General features: G+C 43.8%; 1 long non-coding RNA gene across 1 annotated transcript; it reads left to right on the forward strand.

The window, feature by feature from the left end:
• The first annotated feature begins 23 nt into the window (after positions 1 to 23).
• LOC130682262 (uncharacterized) lies at positions 24 to 9,988 on the forward strand. The gene is made up of 3 exons (XR_008995496.1): positions 24 to 248; positions 1,364 to 1,469; positions 9,040 to 9,988. It is a non-coding gene; the product is annotated as an uncharacterized LOC130682262 (long non-coding RNA).
• Positions 9,989 to 10,378: the final 390 nt, after the last annotated feature.

Genomic DNA, 10,378 nt, shown 5'->3' on the forward strand with positions numbered 1-10,378 from the left:
CCTCTGGGTAATGTAGTTCTCACCGTTCTCCAAGCCTGGAAGTACGGCGCCCTTCACCCGGTCCTGCAGGGTGAAAAGGCGCTGGAAGAGGTGCTGGGAGGCCGTACTCCTATTCTCCAAGGGCAGGGGAAAGGCTTGGCTCCCCCTTAAGGCGGGTGTTCTCAAATTTCTGAGAAGTGTCTGCAGCTGGTCACCCTGAAAGGACAAACCGGGACCGACTCCATTTTCTGCTGTGCCCTCCGTCTTGAGTAAGTCAGTCCCCGATATGACCCCTATCCGGGAAGGTTCCCACGCCCGGGAAAGTTCCCACGCAAACCTCCCGGAGCAATCAGCGAAGACCCTCAATCTCCCCAGCAATCAGCTAGAGCTACGACCGTCACCCCACCAACTGCCCCTAGACCCCTATAAAAGCTTTGTGCTTTCTAAACTTGCACTCTCTCTCTGGCATCTCGCCGCTGTGTCCGTGCAGATAGGAGATTGAGCTCGAGCTAGCTCGAATAAAGGCTCTTTGCTTTTGCATCGGACTCCCTAGCAGTCTTTGGGGATCGCGAATTCTGGGCATATTTGGGGACTCATCCGGGATCCCCAAGACCCCAAGGGACCCCGTCCTGGAGAGCCTGACTGGCCACAGTTGGTATTTGTTCGTTTCCTGTCTCTTTTGTGTGTCCGCTTCCTGTCTCTGTTTGCGTGAGCTCATTTCTGGAATCCTGGTACTGCTCGAAGCGGTCTAAGTGGACGCACGGGTGGACCACGGGCTGGGGGCGCTGGAGGATTCGGAAGACGTTCAGATCCTACCTGGAGGACGTGGAATCCCCTCAAAGGTCTTTTTGGAGGAACGTGGAATCCCCTCGAAGGTCTTTATTTTTGGAGGGACGTGGAATCCCCTCTGTAAGAATATAGTAATTTATCCTCCATTTACCCCACGGTCCCAAGCACATAAACCGGTGAGAATTATGCCTGGGCTTGCCTGGGGCTTGCTGGGCTTACCCCGCCTTATCTCTAAACATCCCGACCCTCCCCCAAGGCAACAGGCGGAGTGGATCCGCCACAATAAAAGGCACCACGCTGCTGCCCTCTCTCTCTCCCTGTCTCTCTCTCCCCCTGCTCTCCCTGCTTGCTGGCTCTCTTTCTCTCCCCTGCTCTCCCTGCTCTCTCTCTCCCTGCTCCCTCTCTCTCTGCTGCTCCCTCTCTCCCTCTCTCTCTCTCCCCTGGGGCAGCCACTCTCTCCTTCAGATAATAAAATCTCTTGCGTGGGCCCGTGTCTCCTGAGTCATTCTGGGTAAGGAGGGTCATGGCGAGATACCCTTTCATTGGTACCGTGACTTCGGATGAGGCTCTCCCATTGACTTTGCTCTTCCTCCAGGAACCTGAGCTGCTCTGGGAACCCTCACTGCCCAATCCTCCTCCACAGGCTCACCGTCCATTTCCCTAGTTGCTCATCTTCTTGCCCAACACTGGCCTTCAATTTGGTGAGTCTCCCCTTCATGGTCAATTTAAATGTCCCTTTGGAACCTGGCAAGTGAGCATTGAGTGTCCGGCACTTCCAAGGGCTCCTCTGGGACAGGGGCACCCCCAACCACAACTTTCAGAGTCACGGTTGATCCCCATAGTCAACCCTTCTCTGCCTCCCCATGGTGAGAATCCTCATCCACTGAGGCCTGGTCTCCCTTTATCTATGTATCTACTCTACTCGTAAACTCCTGGTACTGGGTACCGAGCCTCCCTGGCATTTTCGCCTCAACTCCACAGTTAGAGGTGGTGATGACCCCCTAACTGTGCCTGGTCTTCTCTGTGACCTTCTCAATCGCTCAGGGATGCCTCAGCGACTTCTGAATGGTCTCGTTCTCACCATGGGATCTGGCCCCTCCGTTCCCACAGATTCACCACTAGGGTGCTTACTCAATAATCTAAAGCCCCTCCACCTCACTCCATACCTCAAACCTGTTCGCTACTGTAATGAGATCTGGCCACAGTATTCCTTGGACAATCAGTCAAATGGCCCCCAAATGGCTCTTTAGGTCCTAAAATTCTCCACGACTTATACAACTTCTGTGAGTGCACGGGCAAATGGAAAGAGATCCCATATATCCAGGCTTTCTCCTACCTCTGAACTAAGCTCTCTCTCTGTCTCCTCTGCAATCCTAAACACCTACTACTTGCCTTAAAGTCCACACCCCTAAGCTCTTTTCATGTTCCCAAATATCCTCAACTGCCTATAAAACCCCTAGGCAATGCACCACCACGGGCTCTCTTGTCCCCTCCTGGCTCATGCCAGGAGCTCTGTCTGTCCTCTTTCTGTATCATTACGTCTCAATCTGTAGGTTTGTGTGTAAGTGTGTAAACAAAAATATTTTTCTACCTCCAGATGGTATTAATAAAAATTGATTTAAAGACAAGCGCTTGTAAAAATTGGGCATTCTAAAATTTCCAGAAAATTCTAATAGAAGATATTAAGCATTAATGCTAATTTAAGTTGAACTGAATAGACATGTCCTCATGGTTATCAGCTGCCTAAGTTTACCTAAAGTCATTTAAGTTGATGGTATCTGTTAAATCTTTCAAGAATAAAATGCTTAGAGGCTTGACTTTCTCTAATATTCAGCATAGTTGTTAACTATGAGTAAAGTTAAAGGTAGCTTTGTCTAATGTGAGTAGCTATTTAAGCAAGTGCCTTAAAACTTTTAACAGCTTCCCAAAATCAAATTTAAAAAGGTGCTTTTTACCTCTAGTTCACTCCAGAGGGCCCCTGGAACATGTCAGAGGAATTTTTTCTCATTGGAGAAAATATTTGGCTAATTTGGCTTATTTACCTGCTTACTTACCTGGAAGACACTATCACAGAGAATGATGCTAAACTTTGTTACTGATGTTTTGTGTTACAAAAATATCCAAATTTCCCTATGACAACTGTCTTACAGTAACCTCTCATCAGATCTTTAACCATTGTCATTTGTAAGTCTTTTGTCATCTATAGTCACTGTTTTATTACTCCTAAACTAGTAAAATAGATTTCAGCAGAACAGGTATTAGTTATATAGGATTAAGTAAACTAAGGAAGATAATTTTGTGGATTTTTGTTTCAAATGTTGTTGATAAAGTGTTTTAAGCTTTTTCTCTTAAGCTGACAACAGTTTAGTAAATGACTGCCTTTATAAGCTGAATTAAAACTTTATCTTTCTCTCTACCTGATCCCTCCAGAATTTTAAAACCCTCAGTGACTATTTTTATATTTCATGGCAGTATGTTTATTTGCACAATTTCAATAAGAATCTGCTTTCCTTGTAAGAGTACCAATTAAAAACACTGGTTATATTGCCAAGGCTTTGACTGGAACATCATACCTGAGAGACACATGTGTAAACTCAGATATGAACAGACAGCTTTAAGGAACTAAGGTTGACTTTATAAAGCCAACAAAGCCCCTTAGAAGTACTGGCCTGGTACCTTGCTTACAGAGTTCCCAGCAGCCTTACCAGGTGAGTAAGGAAGGTCACTTCCTGGCAAGTGCAGGAACCTCAGGAATGTCTTGGGAACCTCAAGAAGAGAGGAATTCACCCACATCTACAGGTACTGCAGGCACAAGCTGATGGCAAGTCTGGCTTGGATTTCTGGCCTCAAGAAGCCCTTAAAAGTCCAATCTGAAATTCCTTACAAAAAGTTCCAGCAAAGCATATTTAAAAGGGCCTATGTAATCAATTGCTTTTCTTCCTGCACTTATGAAAATAATCAAGCCAACTGTTAATTATTTTCTTAATCTGGCTACTTTTAATAAAAATGAGGGTGATTTTAGAGAAAACTATTGTTTCAATAATGCAGTCTTATCTATACTAAATCCTAATACTAGTGATTGAGATGTAAACACGATCCAGAATTCTAGTTTCCCCATGATACCTGGCTATGACTCTCAATTAGACTCTTCATATTTCTAGTTCTCATATTTGGCCATGCATTCTTAATCTCATCAAGTTTGTCCTTCCAGAATGGAAAGTCCACCTCCAGATGTTGCTATTTAACCTAATAATGCCATTGGTTCTATCTTGCCTAGAAGCCACAAAATTGCAAATAGTAATAGAAATGAGACCCAGAATAGAAGTGCCAACCTTCCAAGGCCCTCTCAACTGACCAGTGATGGAGACCTAGCTGCACCCTTTTACTGCACCCCCTCTCAGCATGAAGCACTCAGAGCAGTCATCGCCCCCTTTCCCTAGCAGCAGCTAGAATCTCTATCTGTAGAAGGGGGAATGAGACAGGGACCATAGGCTTAGAATACAGTGAGAGCCTCTGAAGAAAGCAAGGCAGGATATTTGCAGTCAGAGCAATAAAACTACATGCTAGTGAGATAGGGACCATGGATGTAGTCAGAGTAGGGTGAGGGCCCCTGGATGGGGCAGGGCGAGATATTTGCAGTCAGAGCAATGTAACTACATGCAAGGAAACCCCCCTGCTAAAACTCTGTTAAACATTGAGCTCTAGAATCATTCTTCAGTAAAATCAGTTAATGTTCCCCAGATAAAGAAGAGTAGCACATGTTTTATTATGCTAACCGGGACCACTTAACAAGTTCACACCCCTAAATTTTTTCATATTCTCGCAAAATCCTCAGCTGCCTATAAAACTCCCTAGACAATGCACCACTACGGACTCTCTTGTCCCCTCCTGGTGTGAGCCGGGAGCTCTGTCCCTTCACTGTATCTCTAAATAAAAGCGTGTACCTTGGTCTCCTACCTTGACTGTTTGTGAAGCTCATTCTTCGGCCCCGCAAACAAGAACCCCAGCATCATCTTTGGGGGCTCATCCAGGATAACTTCGGAGGTGAGTATTGGGATCCAAGCCTGCCTTTTCTCTCACTGTCCTTATAGAAGGAAGCCGTCTGTGGCACACAACATCGGGTGCTCGTCAGCCACTTAAATGGGACTAGCCCGGCTGCCACTCTCAGTCTCAAGTGACAGGTTCCCCTGCGTCTCCCTCAGTGGATCCCCCGTCTCCCTTGGGAGCCGGGAATGTCAGCTGAGTGGAGGCCAGGATTCCCCTTCAGAGGCATCTCCTCGTATGTGAGGGACTGAGGAAAGCCGTGGGCAACTGCGAGAGTCTAGGCTGAGGCTACACTTCAGCGGCTTCTCAAAGGCCCGTGTGTCTGGAATCAGACCCTGACAGCCCAATTGGGTATCAGTGAGGAGCGCCTCTGTCTCTGCCTCTGACTTACAACCTGCTCCTTCAGGCCACCCAGGCCTCAGTGAGGCAGGGGGCATTCCTAACTCCCTTCTAACTTCATCAATTTCATGGAACCTGATGCTCACCACTGCAAGGTAGGTGATCCACGCTCCGCTCTTATTCCTAACTAAATGCTGTACTTTTTATCTCATAAAAATGTGTCTGGGCACCCGTTAGCCACTTAAAAGATGATTATCATTGGCTACCAGTCTTAAGTCTCGGGTGAAAGGTTTCCCAGTGTCTGCTGCTCCTTGACCCCCCACCTCCAGATGGACAGGAATGTCGGGGAGTGGCTGAGCCAATTTCCTACTTTCCTCTCCTAATCTGTGGACTCCGAGGGCAGACCGGACTAGTAGACAGTGGTCCTTGGATCTCGGCTCTGGCTGATTGATCCGATGGCGCTGAGTGAACCTCTGGCTAGGCTGCTGCCTATGCGAGAGTTGCAGATGACCCCCGACCTCTTGTCTCATTGATCAGATTTGTTACAGTGGGTGATTGGTGAGATAATATCCAGGCAGTGGCAGAAACTGGTGTTTGAGAGTATAGACCCCCCCATAAATGTCCGTGGCAGCCCCTGAATTTTATTTCTGGCCTTAGCAAAAAGTTCCCTTGCTCTCCACTCAAAGCAGTCATCTTAGACCTGGGCCACTTTCTCCTGTGTAATGTAAATGATGTCTGTAAAGCAGTCAAGCTGAAACCTGAGACCAACGCGTAAATGGCTCTATTCTGTTGATCTCCTTTCCTTAGGGGCAGATGTCCTGGGGCTAGGCATTTGCTTTTCTGCAGCCCCAGGAGAGCAAAACAGACTTGTGACTTAGATCGGGGCTCTGGCAGCAAGAAGTCACACAGTCCCTGCACTTATCAGACAGGCAGGGGGCGCTCAAGGAAAGCTCGTGCAGAGAAAACTAGGGAAACTCCCAAAAGGCGTAAGTAGGAGCACACTGGTAAGGTCCCACTAAATCCAGAGCTCCAAGGCGACTCTTGCTTAGTGGGAAGGCAAGAGGGGAATCAAGGCAAGGTGCAGGCCACGCTGGTAAGGAGTGGTTAAATCCAATAGGCCTGGCAGGGGGGGTGATTGACCACTGTCATCTAAGCTCCAAGGCAAGGGGATGCCCTCACAGAGAGGCTGACCAGGTGCTGGACACCAGTCTTTCTCTCTTTCAGATGGGAGTTTCCTCTTCAAGTTTAAAGCCAGACACACCTCTGGCATGCATTCTAAAGAACTGGGAGCAATTTTGATTCCCAGACCCTGAAAAAGAAAAAAGTGCTTTATCTTCTGCACACAAGCCTGGCTTCCATACACAATCTCTGATTGGAGAGGCTTGGCCCCTGAGAGAAATACATAATAAAGTTATGCAGCTAAATTTATTTTAACGCAAGGAAGGAAAATAGTCAACAGTCCCATAGACTATAATGTGGAACTAGTTTTAAAAATTATTTTGGTGGAAATCTATTCTACTTATTGGGTTCATTATCTTCAAAAATTGAGAGCTTTTTAAACTAGACTCTCTGAAACAGAAGAAATCTATCTTCTGCAATACAGCCTGGCTTTAAATGACTGGAGCTGGAATTGTACTTGCATTTCATTTCCAGCCACCTAGAGACATACATTCCCTATCAGTTCAGAGCCTTCTTTGGCCCTGCTAATCTGGGGCCATCTAAACCTTAACCCAGTTATACAAACTGCTCACCTGTAGAGTGTATTCTTGAAAACTGAGATACTTTTAGTCAAATAAGCTAAAAGGAAAGGCAATTGGATATCAGTAACTCAAGTCTCTGTGTCAGTTTGTCTGTGTATATGTTCTTTTTATGAAGAGTGTTGCTAACTGTAGTCATTATATCTCAGTCTGTATGTTTGTGTGTCTAAGCATGTAGATGAAAGACTTTTCTACCTCCGGATGGTATTAATGAAATTAATTTAAAGACAAGCGCTTGTAAAAATTGGGCATTCTAAAACTTCCAAAAAATTCTGATAGAAGATATTAAGCATTAATGCTAATTTAAGTTGAACTGAAACGGACATGTCCTTATAGTTATCAGCTGCCTAAGTTTACCTAGTCATTTAAGTTGATGTTACCTGCTAAATCTTTCAAAATAAAATGCTTAGAGGCTTGACTTTGTCTAATATTCAGTAAAGGTTTTGTAAGTAGTCTAGCATAGTTGTTAAGAATGAGTAAACTAAATGTAGCAAGTGAACTTAATAATAATTGTGTGTTACACTGTGTATACCTACCTACAGCCTGAGAATCTTTGTGGTAACCTAAAACCTTAAAGTTTTGCTAAGTTAAGAAGATATACTTTGTATTTAGTGAGAGATTGTGCTGTAAAGCTCATGGTTACAGAAATTATAAAATTTTCATAAATTTGTCAATGCAACTCCTAAAGAATGCTAGTGTAACAGTTTACAATAGCCTGCTTCTCAGTGTTTACTAAACATTAAGGTACCTAATAGTTTTAAGTTCTAATAGTTAACTGTGATATTTTCCAGAGGGCCCCTGGAACATGTCAGAGAAATTTTTTCTCACTGGAGAAAGTATTTGGCTAATTCAGCTTATTTATCTGATATGTAATTACCTGCTTAATTATCTGGAAAGCACTGTCAAAGGGAATGATGCTAAACTTTGCAACTGAATGTTTTGTGTTACAGAAATACCAGAATTTCCTTATGTCAACTGTCTTACAGTAAGCTCTCATCAGATCTTTAATCATTGTCATTTGTAAGTCTTTTGTCATTCATAGTCACTGTTTTATTACTCCTAAACTAGTAAAGAACTAGATTTCAGCAGAATAGGTATTGGTTACACAGGATTAAGTAAACTAAGGAAGATGATTTTGTGGCTTTTTGTTTCAAATGTTGCTCATAAAGTGTTTTAAGCTTTTTCTCTTAAGCTGACAACAGTTTAGTAAATGACTATCTTTATAAGCAGAATTGAAACTTCTCTTCCTCTCTACCTGATCCCTCCAGAATTTAAAAGCTTTCAGTATTTTTATATTTCATGGCAGTATGTTTTATTTGCATAACTTCAATAAGAACCTGCTTTCCTTGTAAGAGGACCAATTAAAAACACAGGTTTTACTACCAAGGCTTTTGACTGGAAGGTCATACCTGAGAGACATGTGCATAAACTAAGATATGAACAGCTTTAAGGAACTAAGGTTAACTTTATAAAGCCAACAAAGCCCCTTAGAAGAACTGGCCTGGTACCTTGCTTACAGGGTTCCCAGCAGCCTTACGGGTTTGTAAGGAAGGTCACTCCTGGCAGGTACAGGAACCTCAGGATGTCTTGGGGACCTCGAGAAGAGAGGAATTCACCCAAATCTACAGGTACTGCAGGCAAAACCTGATGGCAAGTCTGGCTTGGCTGTCTGGCCTCAAGAGGCCTTTAAAAGTTCAATATGAAATTCCTTACAAAAAGTTCCAGCAAAGCCCATTTAAAAGGGCCTATGTAATCAATTGCTCTTCTTGCTGCACTTACGAAAATAAAGCCAAGTGTTAATTATTTTCTTAACCTGGTTACTTCTAATAAAAATGAGGGTGATTTTAGAGAAAAGTATTGTTTCAATAATGCAGCCTTACCCATACTAAATCCTAATACTAGTCATTGGTACATAAACTAGATCCAGAATTTTAGCTTCTTCAAAATATCTGGCTATGATTGTCCAGATGTTTTAGTTTTCTCCTATCATTTCAATTAAAGTTTTACTATTTCTAGTTCTCATATTCAACCATGCATTCTTAATCTCATCAGGTTGTCCCTCCAGAATGGAAAATCCAACTCCAGATATTGCTACTTAACCTAATAACACAATTTGTTCTATCTTGCCTAGAAGCCACGAAACTGCAAATGGAGATAGAACCTGGAATAAAAGTGCCCATCTTCCAAGGCCCTCTCAACTGACCACTGATGGAGACCTAACTGCACCCCTTACTGCACCACCCCTCTCAGCATGAAGCAGCCAGAGTGGTCATCGCCCCCTTTCCCTAGCAGCAGCTAGGGTCTCTATATGTAGAGGGGGAAATGGGACAGGGACTATGGATGTAGTCAGAGTAGGGTGAGGGCCCCTGGATGGGGGTAGGGTGAGATATTTGCAGTCAGAGCAATGTAACCACATGCAAGGAAACCCCCCTGCTAAAACTCTATGTTAAACATTGAGCTCTAGAATCATTCTTCAGTAAAATCAGTTAATGTTCCCCAGATAAAGAAGAGTAGCACATGTTTTATTATGCTAACCATTTATAATCATGTGTAAGGTTCTCTTTAGCATGCTAAAAGGCCCAGGTCTAAGTGCTGTCTTTCTCCTTCAGATCTGATGAAGTGATTTTGCAAACTGGGCAACTAATTTAGCAAGTAAGCCCAGGCATAAACAACACAGTAAAAGGCAGGAAAGATTCCACCTTAAAGATAAGATTGCATTTTAATACCCAAGAAGTTAAGATGTTAAGAAATTCTTAACTTATCCTTTAGCAAACAATACCTCGGCCCACCTTGGGGGCTGAGCAGGTGACCTTGTTTCATATGCCCCAAGACCAAGATGCTGGTATCTCAGGGAGAAATCATCAGAGGAAGTTTCTTGTGTTAAGTTAATTCTAAATATTCAGAGACCACTTAACAAGTTCACACCCCTAAATTTTTCATATTCTCGAAAAATCCTCAGCTGCCTACAAAACTCCCTAGACAACGCGCCACCACGGACTCTCTTGTCCCCTCCTGGTGTGAGCCGGGAGCTCTATTCCTTCACTGTATCTCTAAATAAAAGCATGTATCTTGGTCTCCTACCTTGACTGTTTGTGAAGCTCATTCTTCAGCTCCGCAAACAAGAACCCCGGCATCACTAGGAACCCCCCCTACTAAAACTATGTTGAACATTTAGCTCTAGAATCATTCTTCAGTGAGATCAGTTAATGTTCAGATAAAGAAGAGTAGCACATGTTTTATTATGCTAATCATTCGTAACCATGTATAAGATTACTTTAGCATAATAAAAGGCCCAGGTCTATGTGCTGTCTTTCCTCCTTCAGATCTGACTGAGGTAATTTTGCAAACTGAGCAACTAACTAACTTAGCATGCAGACCCAGCTGTAGATGGCATAGTAAAAGGCAGGATTCTTTAGCAAATAGACAATACCTCAGCCCACCTTGGGAGCTGAACAGGCAGCCTTTTGATA

The sequence above is a fragment of the Manis pentadactyla genome (assembly GCF_030020395.1).
Source record: "Manis pentadactyla isolate mManPen7 chromosome 15 unlocalized genomic scaffold, mManPen7.hap1 SUPER_15_unloc_1, whole genome shotgun sequence".
In the NCBI taxonomy this organism is placed as follows: Eukaryota; Metazoa; Chordata; class Mammalia; order Pholidota; family Manidae; genus Manis; species Manis pentadactyla.